At 40.3% G+C, this 13920-nt stretch overlaps 1 pseudogene; it reads left to right on the forward strand.

Moving 5' to 3' along the window:
• Positions 1-168: 168 nt before the first annotated feature.
• Positions 169-11209, forward strand: LOC116698647 (solute carrier family 12 member 9-like; annotated as a pseudogene).
• The last annotated feature ends 2711 nt before the right edge of the window (positions 11210-13920 follow it).

Here is a 13920-nt window from a genome sequence, read left to right on the forward strand (position 1 = left end):
TTAGATGGTAGCTTTATGTAGGTTTTGGTAGTTTTTTAGTTTAGTTTACTAGTTACAACTGATTGGATGAGCCCATTATAGGAGGCGACGTCATTCTTTCATTAATCATCAATCGTCATTACCTGCAGAAGGTGTACCGGGCCGGGCTGGGTGTGCACGGGATGCGGAGTCCGGAAGTTCATGGCTACGTCCTACTTGACCAACGCTAGCTAAACGCTGATTCGAATGTTAGCAAAAAAAGCGACAGAAAAGAGGTTAGGCTTAAATTGAGCACGTGCGGTTTAAACTGTGCTTTTCAGCTGACACCAGCGCTACCGACCGCTAACCTAACACCATGGCTGAAAAGTCTCCTCTCCTACATTACCGACTGGCACCAAGCGCCAGTCCGTGGTCGAAAGACGTGTCTGAGCACAGCGGGATCAAGGCGGGCTGAGACGCGGGCAACGGACCGGGGACAATACCGCCCGCAAGCTCGGAGTCGTGTTTGGCGGGGTCATACCAACTTTACTGTCCGTGTTTATCGTCGTTTTGTTTCTGCGAATTGGTAAGTAGAGCAAGCCAAATAACTTTCCTAAAAAAGAACACCTTAGACTGTTGCAAGAACAAAAACGCACATATTCTGATAAAAGGCATTTCCGGTTCATTTTGAAACAGGTTTTTGAGTCAATGCTAACTATTGCGAGATGATGGAGCTTACAACCACATTGGTTCGCAAACTGGTGAACGTTCATTTATTGAGGCTTTATGTGAACATAAAACCACCTGTTGGTCAAAGAGTGTCAAATAATGCAAGCACTATTACAGATGATCTCAACCATCTGTGAGATACTCGGTCTGTGCATTTGCGCCAAAGCAATTTGTAGCCTACCATCTGCTGTGTCCATAGTGGAGGTCTAGTAATGGAACAAATCAGTGAAACAATGATCCTGTATGTTACTTTGCAAACAACAGTAATGCTACAGGCCTGAGGGGAATATTAGACTACGTTATCCTTTCGATTCCCTCCTACTACCTCTCGCAGGATTTGTTGTGGGTCAAGCAGGGCTCTACCAGTCCTTTGCCATGTTCCTGGAGGCCTTCTTTATCATCACAATGACCGTGCTTTCTGTCTGTGCCATCTCCACCAATGGGGCTTTAGATGCTGGAGGTGCCTACTGTATCCTTAACTGCTTGAGAGACTTATTGTGTTGACAATGTTTAGTTTAGAACACAGACTGAATATTTTTGTATTTTCTTTATTTACAATTTTTACCAGCATGTTAATAAAGAAGTGTAACAGCAAACGGTCAAACTTACTATGACTCCTTGGCTGCGGTTTAACTTGGTGTTTAATCAGAGTTTCAACACAGTGCTTGAGAACACCACTTATGCTCTAGCTAAAAAGCCTCACTTGGGTGTTTGTGATTAAGCCTGACTAATGGATTTAAAAAAAAAATGTTCTTGCTGTTCATTTCTCCTCATGGTTTGCTGTATCCAATGGCACAGGGTCCTTTTCTTTGTAACTCTGACCAGTGGATGATCTGTAATCATCTTTATTAAGGTGAGATATTGTGTCCGGTCCTAGTGTAATTGTTCAAATCTGGAGTCAGAAATCCCTCAACTTGGATCCCTAGACATGATCAGCCGAGCCCTGGGTTCAGAGTTTGGCGGCAACATTGGGATCGTGTTTTTCTGTGCCAATTTGTGTGGCAGTGCTCTCTATGTTTTGGGTCTGGTTGAGGCTATCATGTCTACCTTTAGCATCCTAGAAGGTAAGGAACATTAGGAGATGGCGGCACCGTGTCTCAGTGGTTAGCACTGCTGCGTCACAGAAAATGTGCACTCCACATTGGTTGTTCTGGTTTCCCCCCACCATAATATCAATCGTGCTAGGAACTCCTGCTGTTGCCCTCGACGTAATGGCATTACAACTACATTCTGACCGATGTATCGGCCGGCCGATATTAGGCATTTTCCAAACTATTATTAAAGGCATTTATAACGGCACGATAAATTTAATGTTTGAAAAATAAAATAAAGACGGACAAAACACCCTTTAACCCTGTTGTGAGTGTTGCCGTTGCATACTTTGTCCACCTGAGGGCACTCTAAAGACATCCCTGATGGCAACACTCTTTGATTTTCTTTTGTTATTGCAGTTTTGTTCAAAGGACTAAGTTTCATATCTTAAGTTTGTATTTTTATACATTTTATTTATCCGAACCTTAATATATATTTGATGTTATGTTGTGACAATAAAACAGACAATTCATTTTTAAACTTTCACAACTTATCACATTATTTTAGTGAGGACTCATAAATGACTACAAATAACTTTGTTTTTAAACTTGGTTTTCTTTGTTACGAGTTTATGGATTTTTTTTTTTTTAAATACTGTACATATTGGCCGATAGATCGGAATATCAGATTTTAAACTCGCCAAGTATTTGTATCAATATCGCCCTTCAAAATCCTTTATCGGTCGGGCTCTAATTACAACTTGAGGTGGTCCCTGGATGCTGGACTATGGCTGTCCACTGCTCCTATTTAGTTAAAGTAAATGGAGAGGATACATTCCTTGTATGTGTAAAATGTACTTGGCAAATGAAGGATTTATTATTATTATTATTATTACTACAAGGTGGGACATCTAGGCTTGTGAGTTTAGTAATATATAATTCAACCCTGTTCACTGTCCTTCAGAGGATGCTGCAGGTCCATCAGGTGTTGCCCTCAGGATACTGGTGGTCTCTGCTGGACGCCACTCTCCTGCTCTTTCTGTGTTTTATGGTCTGCTTGGTAAGACTTCATTGTTTTAATTTTACATTGTGTTTTACTGTGTACTTTTAAGTACTATCTTTTAAAACTGGAAATCCTGGCTATGGTGATGCTAAAGAAAAATCCACTGAGAACAGTGAATATCCACTAGCAAACTATATCTGATTGTTTTTTTTGTTTTTTTCAAGATGCCTTGCTTTGGGCCAAATTGACCGTCAAAAGAAAATTGGACTTGACAGTGGTGCTGATAGATAGATAGATAGATAGATAGATAGATAGATAGATATCTAACATAAGTCAGTAGTTCCTATATTTAACTGTGTTGTCATTACAAGTTGGAGCCCATATGTATGCAAAAGCCACCATCATTATCGTCATCATAGTCGCGGCAGTTTTGGCTGCTATCTTCATCAGTTTTTTCATTGTGGAGCCCATTGTGGTGATTCTGCCAGGGAGTTCAGGTCTGAGCAGTACCAGGCTAAGCACTGCCAGTTATACTGGCCTTCAGTTCCATACCTTGGAGGACAACCTACTATTGTGTAAGTGTTGAACATTTTGGCAGATGTGATGGTTGGGCATTTCATTAGCTTTCATAATCTTAAACCTATTTAAACAATATTTAATAGTATTGGCAAGATGAAGCATCAAAACATTTTATAGTTCTAAAGGCTTCATGTGCACACAAAACCGTCTGTTGGTTAAAGCCAGATTGGATAACACAAGTGTGTCTTGTGAGCGTGCACCAAATGTGTGTAACAGGTCTTTGGTAAATAATTGTTTCATAATAATTGGCAGCAGAAGCAAAATTATTGTTCTAAGACTGTGAAAAATAACAGTGTTTTAACCAGAGAGTGCATTTGTTTTATTCTGGAATGATATCTTGCTGCGTGTGTCATCAATAACCTCATCGGTCATGAGCCTTGATTTGCACATTAAGGAAAACCTCCTGGATTACACAACACGCTCCGAAGCCTCTGCATGCACATAACATCCCTAAGGCAGCCTTTATAATTATAGCTCTGATTTGTTCATTAAGGTCTTTGATTACTTAAAGACCTCATTATGCTCAGTTTCAGGTTTATAATTGTATTTAGAGGTTGTAACAAAATTGGTTTACATGGTTTCATTTTCAAAAGCATCATATTTTTGTCGTACTGCACATTGCTGCAGCTCTTCTTTTCAGTGTGTTGAATTCTCCGTTTTAGCTATTGATGCAGTACCTAGGTAAAGACTACTAGCCAGTCAGAAGCAGAGTATGAGGGTGTGCCACGCTAGCAGCTAGGTGAGCATTATAACATGTTACAAAGTGACGCAAAATGAAGCGCATTTGTCATGGAAGTAAAGGCTGGACTACAATAGAGCTATCACTTTGTTAACCTACTACATGCACAATGAAGATATATGACACAATAAAGGAAAGGGGGAAACTCATATAAGCACTTTAAGCAGAAGATACAAGAAAATGTTATGTATGATTGATCATACAATTCTCCTGTACCTCCTAGCCAATTACACAGTAGACTACACCACTGGCGCCATGATGAATTTTGCCACAGTGTTCGCTGGGATGTTCAATGGCTGCACTGGCATTATGGCAAGCTCCAACATGTCAGGTAAAAAAAAGAAAGCTACAGTTGGCAGCAAGATTTGCAGAGGAGCCTTCTACCAACCAATTATTGCAGGTCTTAAAATGCAGACTTTGGTAGATCCCACCCCTAGTCTTTAAGACAGAATACATGTACACATTTGGGAAACTTGGACTGATTTTTAATACGATGTTTAATCATTTTGGTTTTGTTTATAGGTAACTTTTGTTATGTTTTTTCCAGGCAACTTTAAAAACCTGAGCTATTCCATCCCAAGAGGGACGCTTGCAGCTGTTCTTACAACTTTCATCACATACAATCTGCTTAGCCTGCTGGTTGCGTTATCCTGTGTATGACAAACGCACCAACACACACAATCAAAGTAGTCCTTGTACAAAATACCCTGACATATATTAAACACAAGTTTTTATTCAATCTATAGATACATTCCCTAAATGCTGCTGTCCATTTTAAAAATGTATTATTATTTTTTTCAAAAGAAGCTTTTGCATTTAAATGCTTTTGCATATTTTTTGCTCTTTTCTAGAGATGGAATATATCAGCTGTAGTTTGAGATTTTACTTGGATTTGTTTAGTTTGTATACACATTTAATCTAGTCTATGTAATTATGTTTTGACTCATTTCATATTTGGAATTGTATTCCTTATCCTTAGTCACCTTCTCCAAATGGCGTTTTTCCACTGCTGGTAACGGCTCGCCTCGGCTCGGCTCGACCCATTCTTCGTCCGTTTTCCATTGCAGATTGAGTACAGCCTCAGCGTGGCTGGTCACCATAGCAACGCGTGATGACGTAATTTTCAGCGCGACTCACAACAGCACGTCGCATACTCGCCGCGGCCAGAAGAAATGTTTTGTTTCAAAAGAAGCTGAAGGAAGCAACAAAAATCACCGCTAAAAAAACGCGAGTTTGGGAATTCCGACGGAGTTCAGACGTCGACATGACGGTTGTTCGCCGACACAAATGGGTAAGTTAAGTTTCCTGGTAACGTTAGCTAACATTAGCATGTGTTCAGCGTCGCAGTCAGTATTTACTATACGCTATATAAAGTACATGAACTTTAGCAACCATGATTACACACCAACATGTATGCTGTGTACTGTTTGTGTTTCAGAGCATTCACGCTTTGCAAAATCGCCGCCGCAGACCGTCTGGTGGGCGATGTCCGACCAGTGAGATCTCTGGTTCTGACCTGCTGGGCTTCGTATAATCTTTATGAGAGTCACGGAGAGGCTTATGACAACGACTGGGATGCATCTGGGACAGCAGAGCCGGGGGGGGGGGGACAGTGTCACAGGGTGCAGAGGAAGAAGACCGGGGTGTACGGGAGGGTTTGATGTGCTACTTGAAAAGCTAAATAAAAACTTTTCTTATATATATTGTCTTGTTTTTTTAAAGTAACAGTGTGCAATATTGGAAACGACATGAAGCCGCTAGTAGCCCGAACAGTTGAAAAGTGAGAATAGTGCAGAGAGTAGATAATCTGTCGGTGTCCGGCTAATTTGTTTTAAATGTCCCGTTTGTTCTGGACACACACTCCGCACTCTTGTTTGCTAACAACGGAGTGATCTGACCAACCAGCGGTCAGCAGGTTTCCACGTCACCTTTTGGTATCGCCTCGGCTCGCTTGGAACCTCGACTGAGGTAGTACTAAAACAAGTACCTGGTAGCAGGTCCCAGGGACTTTTTTTCGTAATGGAAAACCAAAAAAAGCGAGTAGAGCCGAGGCGAGTCAAGTAGATACCATGCAGTGGAAAACCGCCAAAAAAGACTACAGTTTCCTGGGAGACATCAATATGTGGACGCCCCTGGTGACAGTGGGGGTTTACTCCTCCACCTTGTCTGCTGCCATGAGTAACCTGATAGAGCCTCCAGAGTCCTGTATGCCCTGTCCAAAGACAACCTGTTAGGTGAGATTTTTCAACACGTGTCCTGCTGCCCAATGTTTGCAATTTGTCTTGACTGTTGTCTCCAACATTAGGAAATTACATGCCAAATTATTGTTTTATTGGTGGAATGGGGTTATAACCGATGTGGCATCTGATCATTTCTGGGCAGAGAAGGATTAAAGTACTAATCTAGCTTGTTTAGGTTATGATCAGGGCTAAATAGTTGATCCAGAGTATATGAAAGCATATCCAACTCTAGCTGGTCTTCTATAAAGCTGAGTCAACATTTCAATAATCAGCCATCTGTTGAAAGAGGCCTCCCATATCAAATGTGAGAAATTGACACTTGGTATTAATTTCATAGTTTCTCGTTTTTTTTCAAGTGGAGGCATGTTAATTTGGAAATGAACTTGATCAGATTGAGCAGATGGCTTTCTGTGTTTTTCTTAGGAAAAAAATCCACATTGACTTCAGGACAGCAGGATGACTCAGTTGTTTATCGGATTTATGACCATGAGCAATGACTAGTGTTGGGAGTAACCCATTGCAAAAGCAACAAATACAGTACTGTATTCCTTTTTACTGTATCACAGTAATATAACTCATTACTAATAACATTTTAGTAATATAATGCCCGTTACAATCTCAGTAATGTGAGTTACAACGCATTTTAACCCAACACTTGTTTTTTAATTGACCAATACCGCGAAACATTTTAGCACGGAATGAGTGTTATTTCCTGTTGCTGGAATCCGGTGGTTGAAATGAATGCAGAGAAGGATACATTTGTGAGATGGAAATTATTTTTTTGAGTTTTTGTGCTGCGTTAAAGTGAGGTGCAGTCCCGTCACTGTTCACGGTGTCAAAGCCAGTACCAGAGATGGCATGGACCACATCTGTGTCCCGGCATATAACGATACGTGTAAATATTAGCATTATTATTTATCCAAGGTGGGAAATAAATACACCGTACTTCAATACAATTGGAATGTTGGCTACTTTTAATTGAGTATTTTCATTTTCTCCTACTTTTATAGGCTACTTCTAGAGTCAAGTAGGCTATTGTTTTACGTCAGTATTTATTTTTAAAGCTTGAGCTACTTTGCAGATTCAGATTAATAATTTAAATTATTATGAATAAATGATGTGTTAAAGTGGATAAAGATGAGACTTTGTTGATCCCATGGTGAAGTTCACAAGCTACCTGCCAAGTCATAGCCTACTTCCACTGTTATTTTGGTAAAATAGCTCAAAAGTAACGCTAAATTAGCATAAAACAATTCAGAGACAGTAATATTGTAATATAACAAATTATTCTCAAATGATAGTAACTAGTATGTATGTATAACATTTTGGAAATAACTTGCCCAACACTGGCAATTACTAAGTGGCTTTTAGTAATGTTTTTCCTCTCTACAGGTGGTGTTTTGGCTCTAGCGAGTAAATCGTCTCAGAGTGGGAAGCCCTGGGCTGCTGTGCTTGTCTCCTGGTTGCTTGTACAGGTATGCTCATACTGTATGCAAGGAGCGATGACAGTTTTCCTCTGTTCAATTAGTTTGGAGTGGCTCTGCTTGAGCTCAACTAAAGCCCACTTCTCTTGGCCTTAACCCCTTACTGTTGATGTTGCTCTTTTTGCATGTTAGATTATTGACCTAGTTTACAAATTTGAACTGTGAAATTACTTTCATTACTTTTGCTTTTTTTGTTGTTTTTACCATTACACATTCACGGCTACTAATAAACCATTATTAATAGCTAAAGTTAAACAGAAGAAGATGATAATAAAAAAACTTATTTACACCCTAATTGTTTCTTTAATTGTGGTTTCCATTTTGCTCTCTACTTCTAATGTGTTAAAGTAACGTAATGAGAAAGAGGAAGGAGACAAAGCTGGAAGTTCACAAATGCTGGAATGACATCAACATTGACATTACACTGTATTTTGCCACTGCTTGTTTGTTGTTGCAAATGTGTTGGTAAAAAAATGCAGTGCTAACCCTGAGGGGAATGTAAACATAAGGGTAGAGCTGGAGGAAGATAAATTAGCATCTAATGGATAACTGTAAGATTTGGATCAACTGGTCTTTTACGAACCACTCCGAGATGCAAAACATTTTGTTCTCAGCTTCTGATTGGATGAACATTTGTCAAATGAAGAGCATTAAAAGATTAAAAGTTTTTGCCAGGAAGGCAGAGCAGGATACTGTCATGTTACACTAGTAAGTAAATTACTCATTTCACAACTATGCCATTTAGCATCAGCATATTAACATGGTTTGTGAGGTTATTCTTAGGAAGTCATTGGCAAAAACAGTATAGCTGTAATTTAAACCAGTTAAAATGTTTATTAGTATGGTCATAATGGGGTCAAGGGACATAAAGAGGTCTGAAGCTACTCATAAGGTAGATGGATATGTGGAGTTAGGTTTGTATATTTTTTTCAGTAACACTAAAGTAAAGTGTGTCAAGCTTGCACACTTGTATTGCTAGAATTATTACATATTTTAATGGTCAATGTTAAAACTTATGGCTGCAACCTGAATGATATCTAAGCATCACAAGATACAAAAATATTGGTAAGATATGAATTATTATGCAAGCCAAATAATGTTTCTTTATTCTTCCCACTAGGTGGTGCTGTTTGCTTGTAAATTGAACACCATTGCTGCATTGTAACTATCTGCTTCTTGTTGGCCTATGCTGCTGTGAACCTGGCCTGTTTGGCTCTTGAATGGGCTTCTGCACCAAACTTCAGGTACTGTGCAGGATATTGGCAGGCTTTCTTTTTTGGAAGTTATTTGCAATATCCTGGTTGAAAAGGTCTTTTTCAGTATATATTTTTTTCTTTGTTTTTGAATTTAGACCCTCATTTTGTTGTTTTCCGTGGCATACCTGCACTCTGGGCATTCTTGGCTGCCTGGTCATGATGTTTCTGATCAATACCATTTATGCATTTGCCAGCATAGCCTTTATGCTGCTGCTATTGATGCTTATCCACTACCTCGGCCCCATCAGCAACTGGGGCCACATAAGCCAGGCCCTCATCTACCACCAGGTGTCACAAAGAAGGCAATCTCTCTCACTAATGCAACAATAAGAACCAAGTTTCTATGAGCTACTACATCATCTTTATTCACTCAGGTGCGCAAGTACCTGTTGATGTTTGATGGGCGTGAGGACCATGTGGTGTTCTGGATGCCCCAGCTGCTGGTGACAAACCCTCACAGCTGTACAGGTCTAATGACTTGACCTGAAGAAGAGTGGCCTCTATGCACTGAGCCGTGCGTGTGCGTGCGTGTGTGTGCCACAGATTTTACATTATGCGTGTCTGTGTGTGTGATTCTGCAGATGGGTTGCCCTCTGATCCTCTGCAGAGCCATTATGACTCCTGGCTGTCTCTAGTGGACCATCTAGACATCAAGGCATTTGTCAACCTTACCCTGGCAGACTCTGTCCGACAGAGTTCAGAACTTGCTTTTCGTCAGAGGCTTTGGTAGCCAAGTTAACATTGCTGCTGTATAATGATGTTGCTTTTTCATCAATGAACTATGATAATGTTTTAGAAACGTTACAGTTCTTATCCAAACCACAGACTTGAAACGTCTGTTTGCATCTAGATGAAATGAGACCAAACACTCTGGTCTTGGGTTTCTATGATGACTGGACCCCTCAAGATCATCTCCAAGGTAAAATTCTTCTCTCTGCAGGATGGAGCTTGAAAACAGTAACTATCCATAGACCTCAGAGAGCAATGGTTCCTCTTCTTCCATAATGTGCGTGAACTCAAAGACCTTCAGGGAGAGGAATATGTGTCGGTGATTGCTGACGCTGTAAAAATGGGGAAGAATGTGACACTGGCTCGTTACTTCAATCAGTTCAACTGGGAGAGGTGTTGTGCTCAGGAAGAAAGATTGGGGGTAACCAAAGCATGATGGGGCAATTCATTGACGTGTGACTTCTGAATCTGTTTCGACCAGACAGCCGTGGCTACATCGACACTTGCTCACTGTTCCTGCTGCAGTTGGCTGGGGTGCTTAAAGAGACCCGTGCCTGGAGCCAGGCAAGACTCCGCCTCTTCTTGTTTGTGGAGGCTGGTTGTAGTCTGAAAGAAGAGGAGGAGAAGAAGCTCCAGGATGATGCTAAAGGAGCCAAGGATTTCAGCTCAGGTGCAGATGGTGACATGGGACCCGGTGGTGGCACTGCACTGGCAGAGACAAGGAGGAAGAGAGAGAGGGAATGTGGCAGACTCTGCACAGAATAAGAAAAGGAGAGACAGACCAGAGAATGAGAAAGCTGAAAAGGAAGATGTTATCCAAACATTTCACATTAATGTTGCTCAGCTGACAGATGAGTATATCTGTGCTGTCAACAATCTGATTCGTAGACCCGTTGCCCCTTAGCCTGCTGTGCGATTCCTGTATTTACCCCGGCCACCTGCAGACACAAGCCATTACCATGCCTACCTTCACAGAGTGGCCGTGTTGAGTCGGGACCTGGGCCCAACATTGCTCATTCACGGGGTTACTCCCGTGGGCACTACTGACCTCTAAAATTTCACTATCAACTCTTGTTCCATCAAAATCCTTGATCTGATACTGTTTGTCTGTGGGATTGTGCCTCTCGCCACTATTTTCTTGACCTGACATGTAAGCTGTCAACTACAATATTAGACCTGACACTGACAAAACAACAAACCCATTTTATACTGAGTCACTTGTTTCCCTTATATTATTAAGACACTTGGGAAAAATGGATTTGATGACCCCAAGTTTACTTCTGCAAATGCTATAGTGGCATAGAAATGTACAATTTGTACATTTTGTGGGGTGAAAGGTTGTAGTTAAATGCTCTGGCCCATGCATTTGTTAAAATACTGTTAACCACGTGCTCTTGAACACTGTCAACTTTAACGTTTTGTACATGTTATAGAAAAATGAAGTAAATCAATTGTTGTATTTCCTTTTTGACTTTGAACTGAGAAAAGAGACGTGCTGCTAGTGTAAAGTTCACAAAGATGTTTTTAAAGCTTTTTATCCAATTTGGTGTGGAGAACCATTGCGATACACCATTGAGAGTCTTGGCTGTTGTATACCTGCAGAGGGCAATGTATACCCAGTATCATGGCTGATGATGTGCTGTACCAAGTCTGCCACTAGGCTGTTGGTGTACCGTTGTAATAGTGCTAATGCCAATTATTAAAATGCATCTGTATTTAGAGCACATGTAGACTTAGCTGTTAAGTCACAGGTTTTCTTTATCTCAAACTAGCAGTCTCACAATCTGACTCAGCACAGACTAGTACTGGTTGACGTGTTGCTGACTGGCTCCTATACTGGACTGAACGATACCTGTTTGCAAGATAGTGAGAGGTCATTGTTTCATAGGTGTGTTTGAGTGTCAAAGATGGCACAAAGCTATTTAAAACAACCATTTATTAAGTATGTGTGGCACCTTTTTGGTACCTCCCCTAAAGAGCAAAATATATCAGGACCACGTTTCATTTATGGGATTGTTCTAGTGCCGCCAAAGGTTCCTCCAGATGTCCCTTATTTTCAGCCAGATATTCCTCACCTTCCACTTCCTTGTGTTGGCAATCTCAACTCTGCTCAATTTGATGATTATGGTTAACTGCTGCTCAGATCTCTGCAGGGTGATCTAAACAGCTAGCTAGACTATCTGTCCAATCTGTTGCACAACTAAAACAACTTTTGAACTTAAACATGTTCCACTAAAACAAGTTCCTATATCTTGATTTACATCCCTAATATTTCCACCATTGAGTTCTGTAGAGAAGAACACATGTTTACATGCAGTTATGTTATCCAAATAATGTGCTTTGTCATTTGCAAAACGAAGCAACCTCTCTTCTGGGCTGTTGCGTTCTTAGTGTATTAGTTATAATTCAATAAACTATCTAATGACGCAGTATATAATTTGGCATAGGAAGTGTGTGGTGGGCGATGGGAAGGCTGAACCTGTTGATGGAAAGCTGACGCCATCTGTGGCGTATGTCACGTTTTGTTAGAGGAAATTCCATCAGTTTGCACATTGGAGTATTGACACCCGCCTAGACATCACTGACAACCTGCGTGTGGGAGGGAGTGTTTTCGCAGATGGGGCTCCAGTACTATAAAGGGATACCATGTTAACAGTTGAGCAGGAAACATGGGCATTTATGGTAGAATTGACAGCATCCATTCTGTCATCTTCACATTTTTAAAGACAAAACATATTTAGAAATCACAAAGAATGAATAGTGCACCTGTAAATGCATCCAAATTATCCAAAGTCCCTTAACAAAATCAAGTATTTTTATTTAAAATTGAATGGACAATTTAAAGGGTTTGGTATAAATGTATGATGCATTAGTTTTAATGTAAGGCAGACTTCCAAGGATTTTAGAGAACAAAGGTGGAAAAGCATTGCAGCCTACATCATCTACCTGAGATAGTAATTCAGTTAAAAGGTGATTCCCAGATGCCCAAGACATTCATTTTCCCTTCAGAACCAATTTGACAGTTCGGAAACGACTGGTGCTTTATACAGTTATGTAACATCGTCTATTCATCTCTTTTTATTAAACTGTTGAGGACTAAGTGATTAAAGGTCTTTCATTCAAAACCACCCTTTCTTTTGTTTGACATGGTGAACGACATTAATTCATCTTACCTATTTCATTCAAAAGTGCATTGACGTGGTATACATGAATAATCATCATTGGAAGAGGAGTGAAACAAGTGCAGTTTGAGGTGTGAAGTGGTGCTTGTAGCCTGCTGACTAATTTCCGACTACCATGTTGGGAGTGGGATCCTGTCAGACTCTAGAAGTGGACAGAATTCTAACCTGCATGTTTGTGAAGCATCCACTGATCAATAGGAAGAATTATTCATAAACGGGGCATGGACATCCTTTCATCTGCCTCCCAGGATCTTTCAACCATAAGTGAAATGGAGTCATGCAGGAAATGTACCCTTTTGAGAAGCTGTTCAGAATCCCAAAATTAGTAACGAATGGAATCCCTGTGGAAAAAAATTTGTATCAAAACATTGCTCTGATTTGGTGAAATAATAAAATCCTGCTCTGAACTGCTGACCTTTTGGATCATTCAGCACACAGTGGAAGATAAAGTCTCTCTTAATCTGTACTTTTATAAATACAGAAAACAATACAAGGCATGTATCAGAAAATGCCTTGTATTATGAAGGTGTTTGATTTATTGGCATACCTAGGTTGGGCATGATGGCATCATCACAAACTATCTTAATTTAAAGCTTCTCTAATCACCATTAGATTTAGCCAGTCAATACTTTCCCATACAACAGCAGTGCCTCTGTAGTTGATTTAACACCCCCTAGGTTTGCATTGCCAGACCTACCTCCACAGCACTATGGAGGAAATTCTGGCTAGTTCACACAGCATTCCTGAATAGGAGAAAACATGTTCTGGTTTATTGACGTTTCTTTAAACCAATCACAATCATCTTGGGTGGCGCTAAGCGCCAGATGCAGGTATGATGCCTCTGCAAAATAGACTCGGGAAGCAACTTGTTTTGGTGGTACGTGCGTGTAGTGAGTTTTATTTTTTTATAATATATAACAAATATGAATATAATTTGATTGTCTGTTCTAGCTCGGAGGATTTTTCCCAAATCGATCTGTTAGTGAGGGA

This window comes from Etheostoma spectabile, chromosome 12, assembly GCF_008692095.1.
Source record: "Etheostoma spectabile isolate EspeVRDwgs_2016 chromosome 12, UIUC_Espe_1.0, whole genome shotgun sequence".
NCBI classification, from domain to species: domain Eukaryota; kingdom Metazoa; phylum Chordata; class Actinopteri; order Perciformes; family Percidae; genus Etheostoma; species Etheostoma spectabile.